Below are 23,944 nucleotides of genomic sequence, written 5' to 3' on the forward strand. Positions count from 1 at the left end.
AGTGTTAATTATAACACAAGGAAAGACAGTTGGTAATCTGCACACAGACGGAACTCACAAACATCAATAAGGCAGGTGACTAGATCATCTGTTTTTGTTAAAAACATGCCAAAAAAGAACTGCAGATGCTGGAAATCTAATACAAAACTAGAAATTGGTGGAAAAACTCAGCAGATATAGCAGAATGTGTTTTGAAGGATAGTCACCGGACCTAAAACATTAACTCTCCTTTCTCTCCGCAGATGCTGCCAGACTTGTTATGTTTCTCCAGCAATTTCTGTTTTTATGTCTGTTTTCTTGATGTTGGTTGCGAGTTAAACATTGGCCAGGACATCCAAAAAACTCGACTTCCTATTTTTCAATAATTGCTGTAGGATCATTTATATACATATGAGAGAAAATGGAACTCAGATTAATAACTCATTGGAAAAGAAGTGCAGCACTGTCAGATAGAACTGCAGGCTTAAGAATCTAGAATAGATCGTGAAATCATGGCTTTCTGAATCTAAGTAATCAAGGTTGACTATGAAAAATATTGGAAAAAAATCGATATTAGCATTTCCAATGTAGGCATGGGAATAAGCAGTTCCAGTGAACTATACCTGATGACAGTGAATTCCCAATGACTTTGCTCCTTTCTAGGGCAAGATGGCTTCAGCCAAATAAAACTTTCTAGATATTTCCATAGCATACATCAGCAAGCTCAACACACACCAAAGATCGAAACTGGAGTCTACAATAAGTCATGTGCTTCAGCTTTCTAAGGAAGTGACCATTGAACCATTGGGTACATCAAACTTGGTGTCAATTTGTTTTGAGGAAAAGAACCCTGAAACTAAATTTATATTAATCATTGGATTTTTCCACTCCCAAAAAAATTACATTGTGCAATCTAAAGACTTCTATGATTCACACGAGACTGTTTCCTTGTTATTTACTATTTAATAAGAATTTGGCAAGCATGGCATGTCTAGTCAAGTATGTACAAGATGTGCGTGAAATCATCTCAGAGTAGTAACTTTTTATTGTCAGGCTCTGATTCTGCAATTCTAGAATAACTGGAACTGCATATTGCCTCAGGGTGGAGACACTTATGCACGCAATATGTGTGAAACTAGTGAAACAAGGTGGAGTTATAAACCTGCCTCTGTTCTGAATAGACTGCAGGCAGAAAACATAGTTTTACCAGCAAGTCTGGTGTGTTCCCTTGACTAGTGAGGGCAAATTCCATTGAGAAAAAGGACTGTAGTTTAAAGTAAGAAAAAAAGCAGTCATGCTTTTAGAAAGGCAGATTAATTTCACATCAGTTCAGTGGACTCATTGGTGCAAATTGATTTGATGCTGCAGGATAGACATTATTGTCAAAAGAACTATACAAAATTGGATCAGCCCAATCTGAGGCTGAAAATCATTGTTTTGTAAAAAACCCAGATGCCAGATATAGTAAATGAGGTCATGAACCAAATCAATTTGGTTAGTTACTTTAGATCCATATTATATTTGCAAATGAACACCTAGGAGAAGCATAAAGTAATGGTGTATTTAATTCCTCATATTTTCACCTATTTTACAGAACCGATGAAACATGACAGATCCAGTTTTAGAATTGCTATATCAGTCTGCTCTTAATTAACAATTCAATTATTAGTTATTACAAATTGTAGCCAATTGTCAAAACTTGACAAAAGTAAAATACAGCGAATGCTGTGAATACTCAGCAGGTCAGAGAGCATCTCTGAACAGAGAAGCAGATTTAAATTCACTTTCAAATACTCTGGGAAAAGATAGAAATGCAACAGATTTGACACAACTGATTGGGACTAGGGTGGAAACAGAACTGAAGGGAAGACCTGTGGTTGTATGGAAAGTAGGATAGATTAAATGACAAACGATTAATGGGCAGAGGGCCAAAGGGAGCGGTAGTGGGAATTAAAGAATGTATCTAAAGGAGGTGGAACTACCAAGATGATGAATGTCTGAAAGCCAAAACAAGAAACAAACAAAGGTAAAACTGAAACCTACAAAAAAAAGAAAGCAGAATGTGAGCGAGCACGATGGCTCAGTGGTTAACACTGCTGCCTCACAGCACCAGGGACCTAGGCTCAGGCTATTGACTGTGGAGTTTGCACATTCTCCCTGTGTCTTTATGGATTTCCTCCCATAATGTAAAGATGTACAGAGTAGGTGAGTTGGCCATGCTAAATTGCCCATAGTGCTCAGGGATATGCATTAGTCAGGGTAAAGGCAGAGTAATGGCGAACAGGTTTGGTTGGGTTACTCTTTGGAGGGTTGGTGTAGACTTGTTGCCCCTGTTTCCACACTATAGGGATTCTATACATTACTGTTGAAGTCAGTGTTGGTCTGGAAGTTTATAAAACAGCTAATCAAGAGATGAGCTGCGATTTCTTCACTTATATTAAGTTTGTTAGGTTGATGGTGGAGGGAGTTGTCCTTTTAGAATGATGAAATGAGAGGGGAAGGGGTAGCATCATTCGGGCGTTAGCAGAACCAGCAAAGGATGATCTGTTAAAATCAAAGGCTAATGGAGTGGCAGGCGAGAGTAGCAGACTTATGTCACAGTTGTGGTTGTGAATAGAAGAGCTGAAAGCAGAACTGTAGGAAATGAGAGACACGATTGGGGACCTTGTCAACTGATGTGTGAGGGTATGGTGTGGAAATTGGCAAGTGAGTGAAGAAGGTATGTCAGATATTGTGTAATGAGGAACAGTGGGTGGGATATAATTGTTCTGTTTCATTCAAGAAACTGTGGAAATATTTTATTCTGATGTGTTTTATTTTTTACTTTTCTGTCTTTTTTTATCCTAGACTGTGAATTTAAAGGCAGAGAAGTAGAGAGTGCTTGATGATGGAAAGGCTGACTGTGCTTCAGTTGAAGAAACTTTGTTTAGTTTGTGTTACTGGCATTTATGGCTGCCAATGGAAAAATTATCCACCACAACTTAACAAAAAGGTACAATCCTGAGTTCCACAGAGGACAATTACTGTTTATTTAATACAGGGGAACCATTTTATGACTTTTCATGAAAATTTGTGTTACTTGTGTTCATTTTCTTAAGGAAATTGCCTCATTCATCCCAGAAGAGCCAAATTGTGCTTAAAACATTTCAAGAGTTGGCTATAACAACTGTTATTTATTTTTTCTAATGTTTTCCAGATTTATGTTGTTATGTTAACATTAGATTCTAGTTGATCTACTGCAAGACACAAATTCAGTCTACAAGATCTACTGCCATTCAATGAAATTATTGCTAAATTACATTCAAAGTCTATCTACAGACCTTTGCTCTGTATCTTTTTCTAGCCTTAGTTATCAAAAATCCATCTCAGATTTAAATTTATTAATCAAGATATAATTTATTACTTTTTGTGGGAAAAAGTTCTGTATTTCTACAACCTTTTGCGTAGAGAATGGCCCGACTTAGATTCTCAGGTTATGTCTCCCTCTCCTAGACTCCATTTGGCAGAACATGTATTACTTAATCTAATGTATCAATTGTTTTCAAAATATTAAAGTCTTAATCAAGTCCTCACTTAACCATCTATATTCAAGGAGTACAGCTAGTTTATATAGTCTCTCTTCTCATTAACCAATGCTTGGAGTCCTGTTACTATTATGCTGAATCTAAGCTGCATTCCTTCTAAGATTAATACAAGCATACACTGTTTAATGAGAAAGTGAAAACTGTGCAGAGTTGTACAGATGTTGTACAAACTTGGTTTTTGACATACTGGTTGTTTAGGCTAAGTGCGTCCTTAAAAATAACCCACTATTAATCAACAGTTTTAACTAATAATAGATTTTACATTTTGTACATCATCAGTCTCTATTTCACCCTATTAAAATGAAGCTTAACAAAATTTGGAACCCGATAAACATTATGAAATTTCTCCTTTTCAAACATCACATTGAATTCAGTCATGTTATGGCCACTGTTCTATCACAGATTATGGACTAAATTTAGTTCGTTAGTTATTATTAAACCTAGAGCAGTCTGTCCTTTTCATATAGCTCCAGAACACCGGCTAGAATGCAATCAAGTAATTTATGATCTTTCTAACTTAAGCTACTCTGCTTTTTAACATTTTTATGAAAATTAAGGTCACCCATCAAAATTACATTTGCTACAAACCTCTCTAACATATCAATACATGTTTTCCATCCTTGAGTTTTGCTAGCATGAGACCTATGGACAATTCATATTGTGGCTTCAGGTCTTCTCCATTCTCTCTTCTGAAAATACAGCCTCTGCCAATATTAATCCATCACTCATATTCCTCTTACGAATGTTATAACACTAGGTTGAGCTTTCATGACAGAAAAGTTTTTGGGGAGGGTCTCTAGCTTTGTGGTGGAGCACTTGGATGTCAGTTAAGCTATCACTTGTTCAAACACAGACTCTACCTTTTAAATTAACAGTCACCAAAAGATGATGGTGCTGTCTGATCTTTTGGAATTGATTATCTCAGTTGGAAAGATGGCCAGAGTGTCCTGTAAAATAAAGCCAACAGCATATGTTCAATCTGAATGTGGGTGGTTGTCGTTCATAGAGAACCTGCCATATCTACAGCCCCTTAAGCTATACATAATCAATTGTCTGTCTCTCATGGAAAAGTTCTGAGACATCACTGGGCTACAGATTTTCAGATGGTCTAAACATTCATGTAGTATACCCACCAGGAGTTCAACCACCACAATTTCATTGCAAATGTGATTTGCCCTGTCAATATGTAGATTAAAAATCATCCATGATTATTATTGAATTATTGTTGCATGCATTGTTAATACTCTCCTGGCCTTGCTTACCAATGCTGTCACGCACCTCACACGAGCTCCCAGACCCACTTGTTGAAGTTACATTTCTCTACTGTTGAATGTTTTGAAAGTCATACCAATTGTGTAGCTTTTCAGTTTCGACTCTCCTTGTGGGTTTTTTCCAGTGAGATCATACTTCTGATTTTCATCTCCCAAACTTGAAAATTTCTATTGCTTTCCCTCCCTGTTTGAAACCTCCCCGATCTCATACTGCTTCTTATTATATTATTCATTTACAAGCATTTGCCTTTTGTATATTTTATTAACTCTACCACTAAATTATATACTATTTTGAAATGTAGAAAAGACCTTAACCACTGAACAGAGAATCACCAAAACCTCCCTCTGTAATGAAGGACCAATTTCAAACCAGGTCGAATGAATATTAGGGAACGGGAACTGGAACTGGAGCTGGTTGAACTTCGGATCATTCTGGAGGTAGAGGGGGTTATTGAGAGGAGTTACATGGAGGTAATCGCAACCTCAGGTGCAAGAAAAAAGGCAGATGGGTTACAGTCAGGGGATGGAAAGGGAACGGGCAGGCACTGCAGGGAACCCCTGCGGCTGTTCCCCTCTATAACAAATGTACTGTTTTGGATACTGTTGGGGGGATGACTTACCAGGGGTAAGCAATGGGTCACAGGTCTCTGGCACAGAGTCTGTCCCTGTTGCTCAGAAGGGAAAGGTGGCACGAGCAAAGCATTAGTCATTGAGGTCTCCATCGTTAGGGAGACAGATAGGAGGTTCTGTGGGAATGAAAGAGACACATGATTGGTGTGTTGCCTCCCAGGTGCCAGGGTTCGTGATGTCTCGGATTGTGTTTTTGGGATCCTTGAGGGGGAGTGGCAGCAGCCCCAAGTCATGGTCCACAGAGGTACTAACAACATTGGTAGGAAATGGGATGGGGATACAAGGCAGAAATTCAGGGAGCTAGGGTGGGAACTTAGTGCTAGAGTTATTAGCTCTGGCTTGTTGCCCGTGCCACGTGCTAGTGAGGCAAGGAATAGGGAGAGAGAGAAGTTGAACACGTGGCTACAGGGATGGTGCAGGAGTGAAGGTTTCGGATACCTGGATAATTGGGGCACATTCTGGGGCAGGTGGGACCTTTACAAACAGAATGGTTTATACCTGAACCAGAGGGGTGCCAATATCCCAGGCTGGAAATCTGCTAATACTATTCGGGAGGGTTTAAATTAATTCAACAGGGGGATAGGAATGTAAATTGTAGTTCCAGTGTCCAGGAGGTTGAGAATAGTGAGGTCAGAAATATGGTTTCAAGGTCATAAGAGTTCACCAGCAAGCAGGAAGGTGTCTACTTCAATGCCAGAAGCATTCGGAATAAGGTGGGTGAACTTGCAGCATGGGTTGGTACCTGGGATTTCAATGTTGGACAGTGGGAGGAAACCAGAGCACCCAGAAGAAACCCACGCAGACACAGGGAGAATGTGCAAACTCCAAACAGACAGTTGCCTGAGGGTGGAATTGCACCCGGGTCTCTGGCGCTATGAGATCACAGTTCTAACCACTGTGCCACCGTGCTGGGTTGTGAAGAAGGCATACGGTGTGTTAACTATTATTGGTAGAGGGATTGAGTTTCAGAGCCATGAGGTCATGCTGCAGCTGTACAAAACTCTCGTGAGGCCGCACTTAGAGTATTGCATACATTTCTGGTCACTACATTATAGGAAGGATGGGGAAGCTTTGGAAAGGTTTCAGAGAAGACTTAGTAGAATGTTGCCTGGTATGGAGGGAAGGTCTTATGAGAGACTTGAGGCTGTTTTCTTTAGGGAGAAGAAGGTTGAGAGGTGACTTAATTGAGACATGCAAGATAATTAGAGGGTTAGATGACATCCTTGTTTCTCAGATGGCGATGGCTAGCACGAGGGGACATAGCTTTAAATTGAGGGGTGATAGATATAGGACAGATGTCAGAGGTAGTTTCTTTCCTCAGAGAGTAGTAGGGGCATGGAACGCACTGCTTGCAACAGTAGACTTACCAACTTTAAGAGCATTTAAATGGTCATTGAATAGATGAGCATCAGATTAGTTCCACAAAGCAGCGCAACATTGAAAGCCAGAAGGCCTGTAGTGCGCTGTAATGTTCTGTGCTCTTTATGGTGTAGGTTTGCTCGCTGAGCTATAGGTTTGATATCTAGGCGTTTCATTACCTGGCTAGGTAACATCATCAGTGGTGACCTCCAAGTGAAGCGAAGCTGTTGTCTCCTGCTTTCTATTTATATCTTTCTCCTGGATGGGGTTCCTGGGGTTTGTGGTGATGTCATTTCCTGTTCATTTTCTGAGGGGTTGATAGATGGCATCTAGATCTATGTGCTTGTTTATGGCGTTGTGGTTGGAGTGCCAGGCCTCTAGGAATTCTCTGGCTTGTCTTTGCTTAGCCTGTCCCAGGATAGATGTGTTGTCCCAGTCGAAATGGCGTTTTTTTTCATCCGTGTGTGGGGCCATGAGGGAGAGGGGGTCGTGTCTTTTTGTGGCTAGCTGGTGTTCATGTATCCTGGTGGCTAACTTTCTTCCTGTTTGTCCTATGTAATGTTCGTGGCAGGCCTTGCGTGGAATTTTGTAGATGACGTTGGTTTTGTCCATGGGTTGTACTGGGTCTTTAAGTTTGTTAGTTTTTGTTTGAGAGTGTTGGTGGGTTTGTGTGCTACCAGGATTCCGAGGGGTCTCAGTAGTCTGGCTGTCATTTCTGAAACTTTTTTGATATGTGGTAAGGTGGTTAGGGTTTCTGGCTGTGTTTTGTCTGCTTGACAAACAGGAAGAAAGTTAGCCACCAGGATACATGAATACCAACTAGCCACAAAAAGACACAACCCCCTTTCCCTCATAACCCTACACACGGATGAAAAAAAACACCATTTCAACTGGGACAACACATCTATCCTGGGACAGGCTAAGCAAAGACATGCCAGAGAATTCCTAGAGGCCTGGCACTCCAACCACAACGCCATAAACAAGCACATAGATCTAGATGCCATCTGTCAACCCCTCAGAAAACGAACAAGAAATGACATCACCACAAACCCCAGGAACCCCACCCAGGAGAAAGATATAAATAGAAAGCAGGAGACAACAGCTTCGCTTCACTTGGAGGTCCCCACTGATGATGTTACCTAGCCAGGTAATGAAACGTCTGGATATCAAACCTACAGCTCAGCGAGCAAACCTACACCCTAAACCTCAACCTGAGCTACAAACCTTCACAACCCTTCTGTGCTCTCTGTTCTAATAAGGCTCTGCCCAGATTGAGTGCCACAGGGTCCACTTCTCTCAGTGATACTGAATGCCTATCTCAGGTCCTCACCTTGTCAGCTCTTCTCCTTGTTTATTATGTTCTATACATTAGTATGCAAAGTTTTTATCCAGGCAAGAAATCTGTCCAACTTCTCTAATGCGACCTTTGTCATAATGCTTAATACATTGCTAATTTGTCACTTGCTATAATTATGAGCAAAATTTTCCCTGGGAACTTCAGAATGGCGACACCAGGATCAGAAAGAGTGTCAAAGTCCATGCCTGGGAGAAACCACTTAGCCATGATCATCCCAATGGGTGGTACTCCAGTATTGAAGAAATAATCAAGGCACCCACGATTAAAAACAAAAAATCCGATGAACAGCAGGTTATCATTGAGAGGAGGGAGTGGAGTGAGGAAGGCAGGAATAATGGGGAATATCTCCACAGAGTGAGCTGCAGCTGTAATTAAAAGCAGGCAAGCAGTAAGGTCTTAAAGCCTGCCTGGAGTGCTACACCACCGATGGTCTTCCACCCAGAGACCACCTCCAGCCAACTGCGCTGTTCCTTAGTGCCTCTTGGGGTCAGTCTCTGACAAAACATTTTCATAGGCTTTGAACAAGCTCAGTTGGCTACCAATTGCTTGCGTGAGTAAGCTTCACAGCAGGGTCAAAACAATGACTGCAGATGCTGGAAACCAGATTCTGGATCAGTGGTGTTGGAAGAGCACAGCAGTTCAGGCAGCATCCAACGAGCAGCGAAATCGACGTTTCGGGCAAAAGCCCTTCATCAGGAATAAAGGCAGTGAGCTGGAAGCATGGAGAGATAAGCTAGAGGAGGGTGGGGGTGGGGAGAGAGTAGCATGGAGTACAATGGGTGAGTGGGGGAGGAGATGAAGGTGATAGGTCAGGGAGGAGAGGGTAGAGTGGATCGGTGGAAAAGGAGTTAGGCAGGTCGGACAAGTCCGGACAAGTCATGGGGACAGTGCTGAACTGGAAGTTTGGAACTAGGATGAGGTGAGGGAAGGGGAAATGAGGAAACTGTTGAAGTCCACATTGATGCCCTGGGGTTGAAGTGTTCCGAGGCGGAAGATGAGGCGTTCTTCCTCCAGGCGTCTGGTGGTGAGGGAGCGGCGGTGAAGGAGGCCCAGGACCTCCATGTCCTCGGCAGAGTGGGAGGGGGAGTTGAAATGTTGGGCCACGGGGCGGTGTGGTTGATTGGTGTGGGTATCTCGGAGATGTTCCCTAAAGCGCTCTGCTAGGAGGCGCCCAGTCTCCCCAATGTAGAAGAGACCGCATCGGGAGCAACGGATACAATAAATGAGATTAGTGGATGTGCAGGTAAAACTTTGATGGATGTGGAAGGCTCCTTTAGGGCCTTGGATAGAGGTGAGGGAGGAGGTGTGGGCACAGGTTTTACAGTTCCTGCAGTGGCAGGGGAAGGTGCCAGGACGGGAGGGTGGGTCGTACGGGGGCATTAACCTGACCAGGTGGTCACGGAGGGAATGGTCTTTGCGGAAGGCGGAAAGGGGTGGGGAGGGAAGTATATCCCTGGTGGTGGGGTCTTTTTGGAGGTGGCGGAAATGTCGGCGGATGATTTGGTTTATGCGAAGGTTTGTAGGGTGGAAGGTGAGCACCAGGGGCGTTCTGTCCTTGTTACGGTTGGAGAGGTGTGGTCTCAGGGCAGAGGTGCGGGATGTGGACGAGATGCGTTGGAGGGCATCTTTAACCACGTGGGAAGGGAAATTGCGGTCTCTAAAGAAGGAGGCCATCTGGTGTGTTCTATGATGGAACTGATCCTATTGGGAGCAGATACGGCGGAGGCGGAGGAATTGGGAATACAGGATGGCATTTTTGCAGGAGGTAGGGTGGGAAGAGGTGTAATCCAGGTAGCTATGGGAGTCGGTGGGTTTGTAAAAAATGTCAGTGTCAAGTCGGTCGTCATTAATGGAGATGGAGAGGTCCAGGAAGGGGAGGGAGGTGTCAGAGATGGTCCATGTGAATTTAAGGTCAGGGTGGAATGTGTTGGTGAAGTTGCTGAATTGCTCAACCTCCTCGCTGGAGCACAAGGTGGTGCCAATGCAGTCATCAATGGATTGGATGAAGAGGTGGGGAGTGGTGCTGGTGTAATTACGGAAGATCAACTGTTCTACGTAGCCAACAAAGAGACAGGCATAGCTGGGGCCCATATGTGTGCCCATGGCTACCCCTTTGGTCTGGAGGAAGTGGGAGGATTTGAAGGAGAACTTGTTAAGGGTGAGGACCAGTTCGGCCAGACGAATGAGAGTGTCGGTGGAAGGGTACAGTTGGGGACGTCTGGAGAGGAAAAAACGGAGGGCTTGGAGGCCCTGGTCATGGCGGATGGAGGTGTAGAGGGATTGGATATCCATGGTGAAGATGAGGCATTGGGGGCCGGGAAAACGGAAGTCTTGGAGGAGGTGGAGGGCATGGGTGGTGTCTTGAATGTATGTGGGGAGCTCCTGGACTAGGGGGGATAGGACAGTGTCGAGGTAGGTAGAGATGAGTTCAGTGGGGCAGGAGCATGCTGAGACGATGGGTCGGGCAGGAGCATGCTGAGACAATGGGTCGGCCGGGGTGGTCAGGCTTGTGGATCTTGGGAAGGAGGTAGAACCGGGCAGTGCGGGGTTCCCGGACTATGAGGTTGGAAGCTGTGGGTGGGAGATCTCCTGAGGTGATGAGGTTCTGTATGGTCTGGGAGATGATGGTTTGGTGATGGGAGGTGGGGTCATGGTCGAGGGGACGGTAGGGAGAGGTGTCCTCGAGTTGGCGTTTAGCTTCAGCGGTGTAGAGGTCAGTGCGCCAGACTACCACTGTGCCCCCTTTATCTGCTGGCTTGATGGTGAGGTTGGGATTGGAGCAGAGGGATTGGAGGGCGGCGCGTTGTGAGGGTGAGAGGTTGGAGTGGGGGAGGGGGGTAGACAGGTTGAGGCGGTTAATGTCCCGGCGGCAGTTGGAAATGAAGAGGTCGAGGGCAGGTAATAGGCCAGCGCAGGGTGTCCAGGTGGATGCAGTGTGTTGGAGGTGGGCGAAGGGGTCCTCGGAAGGTGGGCGGGAATCCTGATTGTGAAAGTAAGCTCGGAGGCGGAGGCGCCGGAAGAATTGTTCGACGTTATGGCGTGTATTAAATTCATTGATGTGTGGACGGAGGGGGATGAAGGTGAGTCCTTTGCTGAGGACTGATTGTTCGTCCTCAGTGAGGGGGAGGTCTGGAGGGCTGGTGAAAACTCGGCAGGGCTGGGAGCTGGGATCTGGTGTGGGTGTGGAACTGGGAATAGCACCATATCTTCCCTAGATCCTGTCTCCAGAAAATAGTTCAGGGGTGAAATAATACCAAGAAACCAGAATATCTCTGCTTACATACATATTCATATCACTAAAATGACGCAGCCACTTTTGCCATTTCTAGCTTTCATTTATTAGCTTGTTATTAACATTTTAAATTTGATAATGTAATTACTGAGTATCTAATTTCTATGTTGTACTTCAATCTGGTTTGATTTGAGGTAAAATTGCTATTAGTCTTCCTTGTCTATCAATCTCTTCACATTAGCATCTCCTTAACTCCAATTTGTTATTTCTACAGACCATATCTTTTCTTTAATGCAATATGGCTCATTTGTAGTTGATTGGTGTTAACTCCCAAAAACTTTATGAACTTTCTAAAAAGTTTAAGAAACTAAGTTAAATTTCAGTTTGACAACAGCTCATTTTTTATATTTCACCCACTATTCACCAAAGAATTTCTGCTCTTGCTGACTTCTTGACAATGTACACAAGCAGGAGGCTGGAAGAACACAGCAAACCAGGCAGCATCAGGAGGTGATACCCAATGTTTCAGGTATCACCTTTCTTCAGGACTGGGGTGGGGGTAAGGGGAGCTGTAGATAAATGGGGGAGTGGAGGAGGGTTTTGGGTGAGGAGAGGGCCGGATTAGTGAGGTAATGATAGGTGAACACTTGTAGAGGGTATGGCCTGGTTGGCCAATGGGAGAAATGAATCCGGTTGGTAGCTGGAAGGAAGGGTCAATCAGAGGAATGGAAGGGAGAAGGCGGGGCTAGAAAGGGAGTCAGGAAATGGGAAGGGAGGTTATTTGAAATTGGAAAACTTCATCCAGGGTCCCAAACAATCCTTCCAGATGAGACAGAGGTTCACACATTTCTCCTCCAACCTAAATTTTCTGTATCCGGTGCTCCCAATGTGGTCTTCTCTACATCAGTTAGACCAAACGTAAATGAAGGGCACATTTCGCCAAGCATCTTAGCCGGGCCCACAAGGGCCAACCTGACCTTCCAGTCACCGCCCATTTTAATTTCCCTTCCCATTCCCTTTCTAACATGACCATGCTTGGCCTCCTCCATTGCCACAGCGAATCAGACCACAAATTGGAGGAACAGCACCTCACCTACCCGGACAGGCTACAGCCCAGAGGACTCAACATTGAATTCTCCAATTTCAAATAACATTCCTTCCCATACCGCGACTCCCCTTCCAGGCCTACCTCCTCCCTCCCATCCCTATGATTGACTCTTCCTTCCATTTACCAATTGGTTTTATTCCTGCCATCAGCCAATCAGGCCGTACCCTCTACCTGTATTCACCTATCATTACCTCACCACTCCGCTCCTCTCCCCACTCAAAACTCTCTCTCCATCCCCCTTTATCTGCAGCTCCCCTTACACTCACCCCTATTCCTGAAGAAGGAGGATCCCGAAACGTTGACTTCTCCACCTCCTGATGTTGCCTGACTTGTTGTGTTCTTCCAGCCTCCTGTTTGTCTCCTTTGGATTCCAGCATCTGCAGTTTTATTGTCTCCAACATCTTGACAATGTTATACCCAGCAGTGGCTGACCTGAGAGTGTAACCAGTTTCACTGCAAAATTCCTGTGTGCAGTGTCACACTTGAAAATGAGTAAAATGCCATAAGTATTTAAAATAAGTAAGCACTGAGCTCTGCCAGTGCTTACTTATTTGGATTTGGGGTTAAATTGCAGGGTTTTATTTGGATTTGAGGTTGAATTGCAATTGATACATTAAACAAATATTGGAAATGCAAAAAAACCATATATAAAAAAAAACTGCGCAGTCTCCCCTGGGTTCAGTTCAATTCAATCATTTTGATTATTGTGATCAGTGGGGTATGGTACATATTGCTTTGCCATGGCAAGTTGTGTGGAGCTTTATCTGTGTTCTAACTGGAAAACAAGGCTATAAATTGTTTTATGTTGTGCCTTGGGTGTGTTCTTACTCATGTGAACTTTTTGTTGTTGAAATGCTTGATCATGTGCCAGTTATGAGGTAGAGTATACGCAGATGACTATATCATAACATAAACTATTAATAGTCTTTTTGCTGTGGTATAATTAAATAATTGTTACCTTCATTTTGAATTACTGAACTTTGTTTAATTCTAATAGTTTGACTGATCTTGTCCATTAGGAGATAAGAATAAAGTATATTCTGGGGAAACATGCAACCAAAATGAAAAGAAAACACATATAGTCAAATAAACGAATCTTTCTGCTATGTATCTGGAACTTCAAAGGGAACAGAAGCTTCATTGTGTATGAAGGGCAGTCACATACACAAGCCTTAAAAATAGCAAAATAACCCATGTCGCTCAGGACAGTGCTCCCATTTCTGCATTTCCGTGGGTCGCTTCTTAAACAAAATATGGCAAATCTTCACTGCCGAGGTGAAATCTGATAGGATAGATCACCAGCCTGTTATAGACTCCCCTATATCCCTTTATCCCCCAATGATTTCAGTATTAGTAAAATCAAACACATTCTACAATGACTGGGCATTTTGCTTTGTGAGACTGTTGTCCATGTTGTCAATAAAGTCTATTTTATATGAATGCACCTGATATTTCACTTCTTACTTTTTTTTAAGTTGTCGGACTGATTGGCCCAGGCTCCATTATTTGGCTTGTATCCTGTGGATGCACAGCACAATTCCTGCATGTGCCGAGTGATGAATTGTTGTTTGATTTCTCACTCTCTCAATGGAGGATCTTTGTCATTCAAAGCTCTGAACCATACCAGTGCAAGTTAAATGAGATAGCTTTTGCCATTTTGTGTAATTTACCCCATACTGCGTCAGGGAGCTCTGTTATGATCTTGGTAGGGATGAGCAATGTTGAAAAGCATGTTCAAATTTCCAGTTATTAACTAGAAGAGTTATACCACAAGATTCTTCATTTTAAACCAAAAATTGTTTTATTGCTTGACAAGAATTAAACAGAGAAATATTACAACGGCAATTATATTTTGGAAATATGATTTGTTCTACTTGTATTTCCATCTAAGGAGACATCTTGAGGGCCTCTTTACTTGATCTGAGATTTAAATTATGATACGCCAGAGCTCTCAAGAGTTAATTTTCCTCAATGTTTGTGCTTTTCTGATTCCTGTGATTTCTTGAGTTTCTTCCAGTATCATCTGACTAAGCAACTTCTTAAGCTTTCCTTCATCATTTCACATTTAAACATTCCCCAGCTCAAAGCTAATGACTCCATATCAAAAAGTACCGTTGGTTTCTGGTAGCCTACTGAAACTGCTTCCAGCTACTTCCAAGTGTCATCTATGTTTCTAGGCAAGAACTTTCAAAAGCTGATTGGGAGCAGATATTCACAGGTAAAGGGGTGGCTGGAAAATGGGAAGCTTTCAGAAATGAGATAACAAGAGTCCAGAGACAGTATAGAACGTAGAACATAGAACAATACAGTGCAGAACAGGCCCTTTGGCCCTCGATGTTGCGCCGACCTGTGAACTAATCTAAGCCCACCCCCCTACTCTTTTCCATCATCACCCAATGTGCTTTTGCAAGGATTGTTTAAATGCACCTAATGTGGCTGAGTTAGCTACATTGGTAGGTAGGGCATTCCACACCCTTACCACTCTCTGAGTAAAGAACCTGCCTCTGACATCTGTCTTAAATTTATCACCCCTCAATTTGTAACTATGCCCCCTTGTACAAGCTGACATCATCATCCTAGGAAAAAGACTTTCACTATTTATTCTATCTAATTCTCTGATCATCTTGTATGTGTCTATCAAATCCCCTCTTAGCCTTCTTCTCTCCAATGAGAACAGACCCAAGTCTCTCAACCGTTCCTCATAAGACCTTCCCTGCAGACCAGGCAACATCCTGGTAAATCTCCTCTGCATCTTTTCCAATGCTTCCACATCCATCATGTAATGGGGTGACCAGAACTGTACACAATATTCCAAATGTGGCCACACTAGTATTTTGTAATAGTTGTATACCACTTCAGTAGACGAGTCATCGTCAAAAGTTCTTTTAGCCACCGTTTTACTGTCCTTGACTAACAAGGACATACTTTACTTCTTTACTGCCTTCTCTGTTCTTATGGAAGATTTAAATCCTGGAGCCTGCAACATCCATTCCTGCTCTTTCTATGTCTCCGAAATAGCTACAACATCATATGTTCCTGTTAAGGTGAAAGGGAAGGCTGGTAGGTGTAGGGAATGCTGGATGACGAAAGAAGTTGAAGGTTTGGTTAAGAAAAAGAAGGAAGAATATATCAGGTATAGACAAGATAGATCAAATGAATCCTTAGAAGAGTATAAAGGCAGTAGGAGTATACTTAAGAGGGAAGTCAGGAGGGCAAAAAGGGATCATGAGATAGCTTTGGCAAATAGAGTTAAGGAGAATCCAAAGCATTTTTACAAGTACATTAAGGACAAAAAGGTAACAAGGGAGAGAATAGAGCCCCTCAAAGATCAGCAAGGCAGCCTTTGTATTGAGCCACAGGAGATGGGGGAAGATACTAAACGAGTATTTTGCATCAATGTTTACTGTGGAAAAGGACAAAGAAGATATCGAATGTCGGGAAATAGGTGGTGACATCTTGAAAAATGTCCATATTACAGAGGAGGATGCACTGGGTGTCTTGAAACACATAAAAGTGGATAAGTCCTCAGGACCTAATCAGGTGTATTCTCGAATTCTGTGGGAATGTAGTGAAGTGATTGCTGGGCTCCTTGCTGAGATATATGTATCATTGATAGTCACAAGTGAGGTGCTGGAAGACTGGAGGTTGGCTAACCTGGTGCAACTGTTTAAGAAGGGTAGCAAGGATAAGCCAGGGAACTATAGACCAATGAGCCTGACGTCAGTGGTGGGCAAGTTGTTGGAGGAAATTTTGAGGGACAGGATGTATATGTATTTGGAAAGGCAAGGACTAATTAGGGATAGTCAGCATGGCTTTGTGCGTGGGAAATTGATTGAGTATTTTGAAGATGTAACAAAGAGTATTGATGAGGGCAGAGTGGTGGATGTCATCTATATGGACTTCAGTAAGGCATTCAATGAGATTCACCATGGGAAATTGGTTAGCATGTTTAGATCTCATGGAATACAGGGAGAATTAGCCATTTGGATACAGAACTGGTTCAAAGGTAGAAGACAGAGGGTGGTGGTGGAGGGTTGCTTTTCAGACTGGAGACCTGTGACCAGTGGAGTGCCACAAGGATCGGTGCTGGGTCCACTACTTTTCATCATTTATATAAATGATTTGGATGTGAGCATAAGAGGTATAGTTAGTACGTTTGCAGATGACACCAAAATTGGAGGTGTAGTGGACAGCGAAGAAGGCTACCTCAGATTACAACAGGATCTTGACCAGATGGGCCAATGGGCTGAGAAGTGGCAGATGGAGTTTAATTCAGATAAATGAGAGGCGCTGCATTTTGGGAAAGCAAATATTAGCAGGAGTTATGGTAAGCTTCTAGGAAGTGTTGGTGAACAAAGAGACCTTGGAGTGCAGGGTCATAGCTCCTTGAAAGTGGAGTCACAGGTAGATAGGATTATGAAGAAGGCGTTTAGTATGCTTTCCTTTATTGGTCAAAGTATTGAGTACAGGAGTTGGGAGGTCATGTTGTGGCTGTACAGGACATTGGTTAGGCCACTGTTGGAATATTGTGTGCAATTCTGTTCTCCTTCCTATCAGAAGGATGTTGTGAAACTTGAAAGGATTCAGAAAAGATTTACATGGATGTTGCCGGGGTTGGAGGATTTGAGCTACAGTGAGAGGTTGAACAAGCTGGGGCTGTTTTCCCTAGAGTGTTGGAGGCTGAGGGGTGACCTTACAGAGGGGCATGGATATGATAAATAAATAAAGTCTCTTCTGTGTGGTGGGGAAGTCCAGAACTAGAGGGCATAGGCTTAGGGTGAGAGGGGAAAGATATAAAAGAGACCTAAGACGGAACTTTTTCACACAGAGGTGGTACATGCATGGAATGACCTGCCAAAGGAAGTTGTGGAGGGTGGTACAACTGCAGCATTTAAAAGGCATCTGGAAGGGTATATGAATAGGAAGGGTTTGGAGGGATATGGGCTGGGTGCTGACAGGTGGGGCTAGATTGGGTTGGGATATCTGGTCAGCATGGACGAGTTGGACTGAAGGGGCTGTTTCTGTGCTGTACATCTCTCTGTCTCTGATACTCAACATCACAAACCAGCTATCCAACCCAAATGAGTAACTAATTCCCACAACAATGTAGCATACTTGTGATTTCTCAAATTGATACTGAAACTTATTATCTCTAAATCTCTGGCCTGGGAAACAATTGGCCCTATTGAGAGAACTGTAGACATCCCAGGAGAAACTTTAGAGGGATCTAAATGACATGGTGAGAAGTGTGGCAGAATCAGGTAACAAGTGTGGTGAGGCTCATCATGACATTACGAGCAACGCCCACCATCTTTCATGCTTTTCACAAGTAATGTTGCAAGATTCTCACTAGGAAGTGGCAAGATGCTAATTGATTGGGATTATTGCTTGTTAAATAACTTGTTAACATCTCACATCCCTCACAATGAGCCAGGATCATTCTTCAGGGACCGGGAAGTAAAAGAGATGTCTGAAGAGGCAGTGTCACATTTTATAAGCCTACAGTTCTCCAACTCAGATGCCAACACATCAGGGCGATATTGCACAAATAATATTAGTGCACTGGGTGACACCACAGCACCAGAGTGCAGGAGGACATGCCTGAAATCCCCTTCAGAGAAGGGAGTAACGTGTCAATGATAAGGAGAAACATGGTGTCTCAGGGATCACCTTTTATGGCTCAGTATTTTTCCAGTCAGCAACAGATATGTAGATACTTAGTAGAGTTTCTAAGGCACTGGGTGTTCTGGCACTGTGAATGGAAAGGTCTAATAGCATGAAGAGCTCCACATTGGCCAGGGCTCAATTCCATGCAGTCAGACCATGAGACATTAATTAAAGTCATTGGAATAGGTAGACGTCCTGACATTCATGGAATTCATCAGTGGTTGTGTACCTTTTACAGGTCACCTTGTTAGCCCAGTGATTGCTGGAATGGATAATTGATACATACCAGCAGCTCACCCCTTTAACTCTATGTAGGTCAGCTCAAGGCTAAGGAAGTTATCTGAGGAGGGTAAAGGTACCAATGGCTTCTCAATACCCTCATCTCCTTAAACCTTCCCAGTGAAATCACCAGAGATCTTCTGCTCGAAAGATACTGGTGCCTAGGCAGAGTTGCACAGTTTAAACATGATTCCCAGTATGCACATACACAATGAGGCAGGACATCACAATTCTCATTGCTGTAGTGACTGCCTTACCCTCCTCAGAGGCAACATTGAGGGCCCTCCATAGGAGTTGCAAAAGCAAAGGTTAGTATCTCACCTAGACCATTAATCCATTAACCATTAGTATACTTCCCATAACATATATATCACATTTGAGCACTTCTTGAATTTATTTACTTAAACTTATGCATGAGTTGCTATGTTTTTGTACACTTCATTATTCAAAAAGAATGCTAAAATCATGAATGGATTCTTACCAGTGTTAATAAGGATGACATGCTGAAATCCATGTTGACATGACATCATGAGGACCAAGCTTGTCAGCTGATTTGTGAGGGCTTGCATCATTCTCTGCTGTAGAACATAAAAATCTCAAAGTTCCAAGTTCAAGTACTGAGAAGCTCCTTGAATTGTCAATCCAAGCTTTTCACTTTAAGAGAATCATGGCAAAAATCTAGGCCTTTATATCATGACTTTCAGTGTGTAATAGAATCATCTTTGCTTTGTATAATAGTACCTGTCCTATCATTACAGAGCACATATATCTGGTGTCTGATCTTGTGCTGTGCCTTTGGCATCAGTGTTTTCTGGTTTTACTGTTGGTGGGCACTACGCAATGACTACAGCAACTTAAATGAGTAAGTATGAAATGTTTACAGATCCTTCTAATATTTAACATTCCATTCTGTTCATTAAATACATCTTGTGTTTTTGAATTTTTACCTTAGATTTTTTTCTCCTGCTCAGCACCAAAGATTATTCTTGTAATTGAGTCTTCACTCCCAGCTAGGTGGAGTGCATTTTTATGAACAGAAACTTGGATATTTATCATGAGTAAAAAGTGAAGTCTGCAGATGCTGGAGATCAGAGCTGAAAATGTGTTGCTGGTTAAAGTGCAGCAGGTCAGGCAGCATCCAAGGAACAGGAAATTCGACGTTTCGGGCCAGAGCCCTTCATCAGGAATCCTGATGAAGGGCTCTGGCCCGAAACGTTGAATTTCCTGTTCCTTGGATGCTGCCTGACCTGCTGCGCTTTAACCAGCAACACATTTTCAACTATTTATCATGAGGCCAGGGCCAATCCAAAACTTTTTAGCATAATGTTTTGCTATCCCATGCTTCTATGTAATTTGTTTAATTTTGAAAGGCAGTAGAATGAAAACACTTTTTAGATCATGACAGAAACTTCAGACTGTAAAATTTAGAATTATAGAATCGCTATTGCGCACTGTCCCTCTTGTCTATGCCATTCAGTGTTCCAGAGCAACTCAACTCATTCACAGTTCAACAAATTCACCAAAGCCATGCAAAGGTTTATTTTCAAATGCGTATCCCACTCCCTTTTGAAACAACCTCAAGAGTATTCACCACCATCACACACTTGGGAAGTGCTTTCCAGATACTGACACTTTACTTAAAAGAAGTTTCACCTCTTTATTATTGATTGTTTTGTCCATCACTTTATATCAGTTTCTTCTAGTTCTTGACCCATTCACTTACAGGAACAGTTTGTTTTGACTATATTATGCCAAGGTGAAGGTCTTGTGGTTCAGTAAATCATACCCATGCCTCTTAAACTTGAAGCAGTGTGTTCAAGTATCACTGCAGGACTTGCTGGACATTGAAGGAATATCTAAGATATGGCTAACCAGGTTGCTAGGGATAAAGTGAGGACTGCAGATACTGGAGATCAGAGTCAAAGAGTGTGGTGCTGGAAAACCACAGAAGGTCAGGCAGCATCCGAGGGAGAATTGACATTTCGAGCATCAGGAATTACTGATGAAGGGCTTATGCTTGAAACATCAATTCTCCTGCTCCTCGGATGCTGCCTTACTGGCCATGCTTTTTCAGAACTATAATATTTAACCAGGTTGATAATCAACCTGTTAATTGTTCCATGGCAGGAGGTAAAAGCAGGAGAGATTCCTGGTCTGCCATATTTGATGTGGAGGATTGCCACTCAAACTATAACTATTTCTGTCTCTCTGAAGAAAAAAGATATGCCAATACTCTCCGATGGACAATGGCTAATTACAGATGTGCTTTGTTTAGACACTGCCTTAAATTTCAACACATCTATCACATCACCTCTGACCACGCCTTAAGGAAGACAAATCCAGCTTCTGCAATCTACCATTAAAGTCCCTCATTCCTGGATCTATTCTCCTAATTCTTTTATGTACTCTATCTAAAACCCTCATACCTTTCAAACAGCACTGCCCAGACTTTGACACACAATTCATCAAAAGCTAAATCAAAGTGTTCTAGAGGTACATCATAACTTCCTTGATTTTGAATTATATTCCTGTATTTATAAAGACTAGGATTCAGTATGCCTTTTAACCACTTTTTCAACCTGCTGTGCTATCTTCAAGAATTTGTGCATACATATCCCCAGGTATTTTACTCCCTGTACCCTTTTTATCTTATATTTATTTTCTCCTTATTTTTCCTTCCAAACTGTACCACTCCCCATTTCCCTCAGTAAATTTCATCTGTCATGTCTTGTCCTTTACACCTTTAAGGAAGTTTATTATCGTCTTCCTCAAAGGTCACAAGATTCCCAAAATCTGAGTCATATACAAATTATGAAACTGTGCTTTTACACCTAAGTCTAGTTGATGAATAACTATCAAGAAAGGCTGGTGATTATACCAACTTCTGGGAACCTTCTTCCTGTCCAAAAAGACAACAGTTCATTACATCATTTTCTGCCCACTCAGCCAACTTCCTCTCCGTGGTTCTAGCTCTTTATTTGAATAAAGAGCTATTTTGTAATGAGGCAGGTTTAATAAATTCTTTCAGTGTAAAAGATCCACGTACATAGCAATGGAATAAATGAGTGAACAAATACAAGTTAATGACTGTGATCTTACAACCATTACAGAGACATGTTTACAAGGAGATCAAAGCTGAGAACTAAATATTCAGGGTGTGTGTATTTTTGAAAGGACAGGCAAGAAGGAAAGGCTGGTTGGTTAGTATTGTTACCATCAGGTGGAATAAATACAAAATCAAGGAAAATAATCTTGGGTTGGTGCAATTTGTAAGGGTGGAGGTCAGAAAAAAAGAAAGGAAGCAGTGATAGGTGTTGTCTTTTGGCCCTCCTGATCGTAGCTATATGGTGGGGCAGTGAATAACTGAGGAGATAATGAGGCCATATAAAAACATAAACCTGTACATTAATCATGAGCGACTTTAGTCTGATGAAGAATTTATAGTATGTTCAGGATAGTGCGCAGGACAGAATAAAAACAGGGATGTACTTCTGAGGGTCTAAGGCTCTGGTCAGACCACATTTGGAGTATTGTGTGCCGTTTTGGGCCCCATATCTCAGGAGGGATATAATGGCCCTGGAACACGTTCAGAGAAGGTTCATGAGAATGGTCCTAGGAATAAAAAGCTTAACATATGAGAAATGTTTGAGAACTCTGGGTGTATATTTAGTGGAGTTTGGTGGATGAGGGGGGATTTAATTGCAACTTACAGAATACAGAATGGCCTGGATGGAGTAGATGTTGAGAAGATGTTTCCATTGGCAGGAGAGATGAGGACTCAAGGGCACAGTCTTAGAGTAAAGGGAAGATCTTTTAGAATGGAGATAAAGAGAAATTTCTTCAACCTGAGAGTGGTGAATCTATGGAATTCATTGCCACAGGAGGCTGTGGAGGCTCGGTCATTGAAGACTGAGATAGATAGAGTCTTGACTATCAAGGGAATCAAGGATTACGGAGAGAAAATGGAAGAATGGAGTTGAGACACTTAGCAGCCATGATTGAATGCAGGAGCAGACTCGATGGGCCAAATGGCCTGAATTCTGTTCTTATATTTTGTGGTCTTATACTAATGGTTGTGGATCCAACCAGAGATCATGCTATTTTGTAATGAGGCATATTTAATAAATTCTTTCAGTGTAAAACATCCACTTGGCAATAATCAATCATAGTCTGATAGGTTTAGCATTCAGTTTGAGTGGAAGGAATCTGGATCAGAAACAATCATGCTAAACTTAAATAAGGGTAGTTACAAAGGAATGAGGGCGCAGTTTTTGCTAGAGTGGACTAAGAAGGGAGTTTAAGGAGTTTAGGAGCCAAGGTGGTTGAGGAACAACAGCAGACGTCTAAGAAAATAATTCACAGTAAATGTGGCTGTACATAATCACATGGACAGCAGCAGCTCAAAGACCTGACTTGAGTGCACAAATCCATCATGGCAGCATTATCTATGAAGGACTTGATGGAGATGCTCACATTGCACAAATGAATATTTATGTGATATGAATATTCATGCAAATAAATATTTACAAACTAACATTCTGGCATCCTTTCTTGTTGCCATAGATTTATACGACTGATGCCCTCCTTACATCCTCTGAATAATAATATTCTAGTTGATTTTGTTACATTCTCCCTGATCTAATCCTTCATAATTCTTTAATTATATGATCAAAACAGCTTGTTTCCAGTCTTGCATCTCAAAACAGGACGAATTTGTACAAGATACCTCTTCCAAATTGATACTTATGGGCCTGCCTAAGGAATAAAGTACAATTACAGGAGATGATTGAGCACTAGAGTCATAGAGTCATAGAGATGTACAGCATGAAAGCAGACCGTTTGGTCTAACCCGTCCATGCCGACCAGATATACCAACCCAATCTAGTCCCACCTGCCAGCACCCGGCCCACATCCCTCCAAACCCTTCCTATTCATATACCTATCCAGATGCCTTTTGAATGTTGCAATTGTACCAGTCTCCACCACTGCCTCTGGCAGCTCATTCCATACACGTACCACCCTCTGCGTGAAAATGTTGCCCCTTATATCTTTCCCCTCTCACCCTAAAGCTGTGCCCTCTAGTTCTGGACTCCTCCATCCCAGGAAAAAGACTTTGTCTATTTATCCTATCCATGCACCTCATGATTTTATTGTTTTACACAGAAATCCACTTCTTCCAAATAATATCTGTTCTTAGCCTTATTCAGCTAAACACAAAACTCCAAGCTTGCCAGTGCTTGGGCCATCTTCTGTGATTGAATTAATCTCGAAACATCAATGTTAAAGGAGTACTCCATTGTATTTGACCTCTTCCCTACCCAAATTGAAATCACATAAAACAGTTAGCAAGTACAAGATGAGCATCACACCTGAAAGACAGGCTATTCAAGGAATAATCTCTTCCTCTTCCATTACAGGCATTTATTTGCAAAGATGCATCGGTGGTTAGACTGGTCAGTGATTCTCCTAATATTGACA

At 42.4% G+C, this 23,944-nt stretch overlaps 1 long non-coding RNA gene across 1 annotated transcript; it reads left to right on the forward strand.

The window, feature by feature from the left end:
- Nucleotides 1–2,054: 2,054 nt before the first annotated feature.
- On the forward strand, nucleotides 2,055–23,944 carry LOC132820273 (uncharacterized). Its single transcript, XR_009645187.1, has 4 exons — nucleotides 2,055–2,184; nucleotides 2,827–2,971; nucleotides 19,225–19,328; nucleotides 23,884–23,944. It is a non-coding gene; the product is annotated as an uncharacterized LOC132820273 (long non-coding RNA).

This window comes from Hemiscyllium ocellatum, chromosome 11 (genome assembly GCF_020745735.1).
Source record: "Hemiscyllium ocellatum isolate sHemOce1 chromosome 11, sHemOce1.pat.X.cur, whole genome shotgun sequence".
Classification (NCBI taxonomy): Eukaryota; Metazoa; Chordata; class Chondrichthyes; order Orectolobiformes; family Hemiscylliidae; genus Hemiscyllium; species Hemiscyllium ocellatum.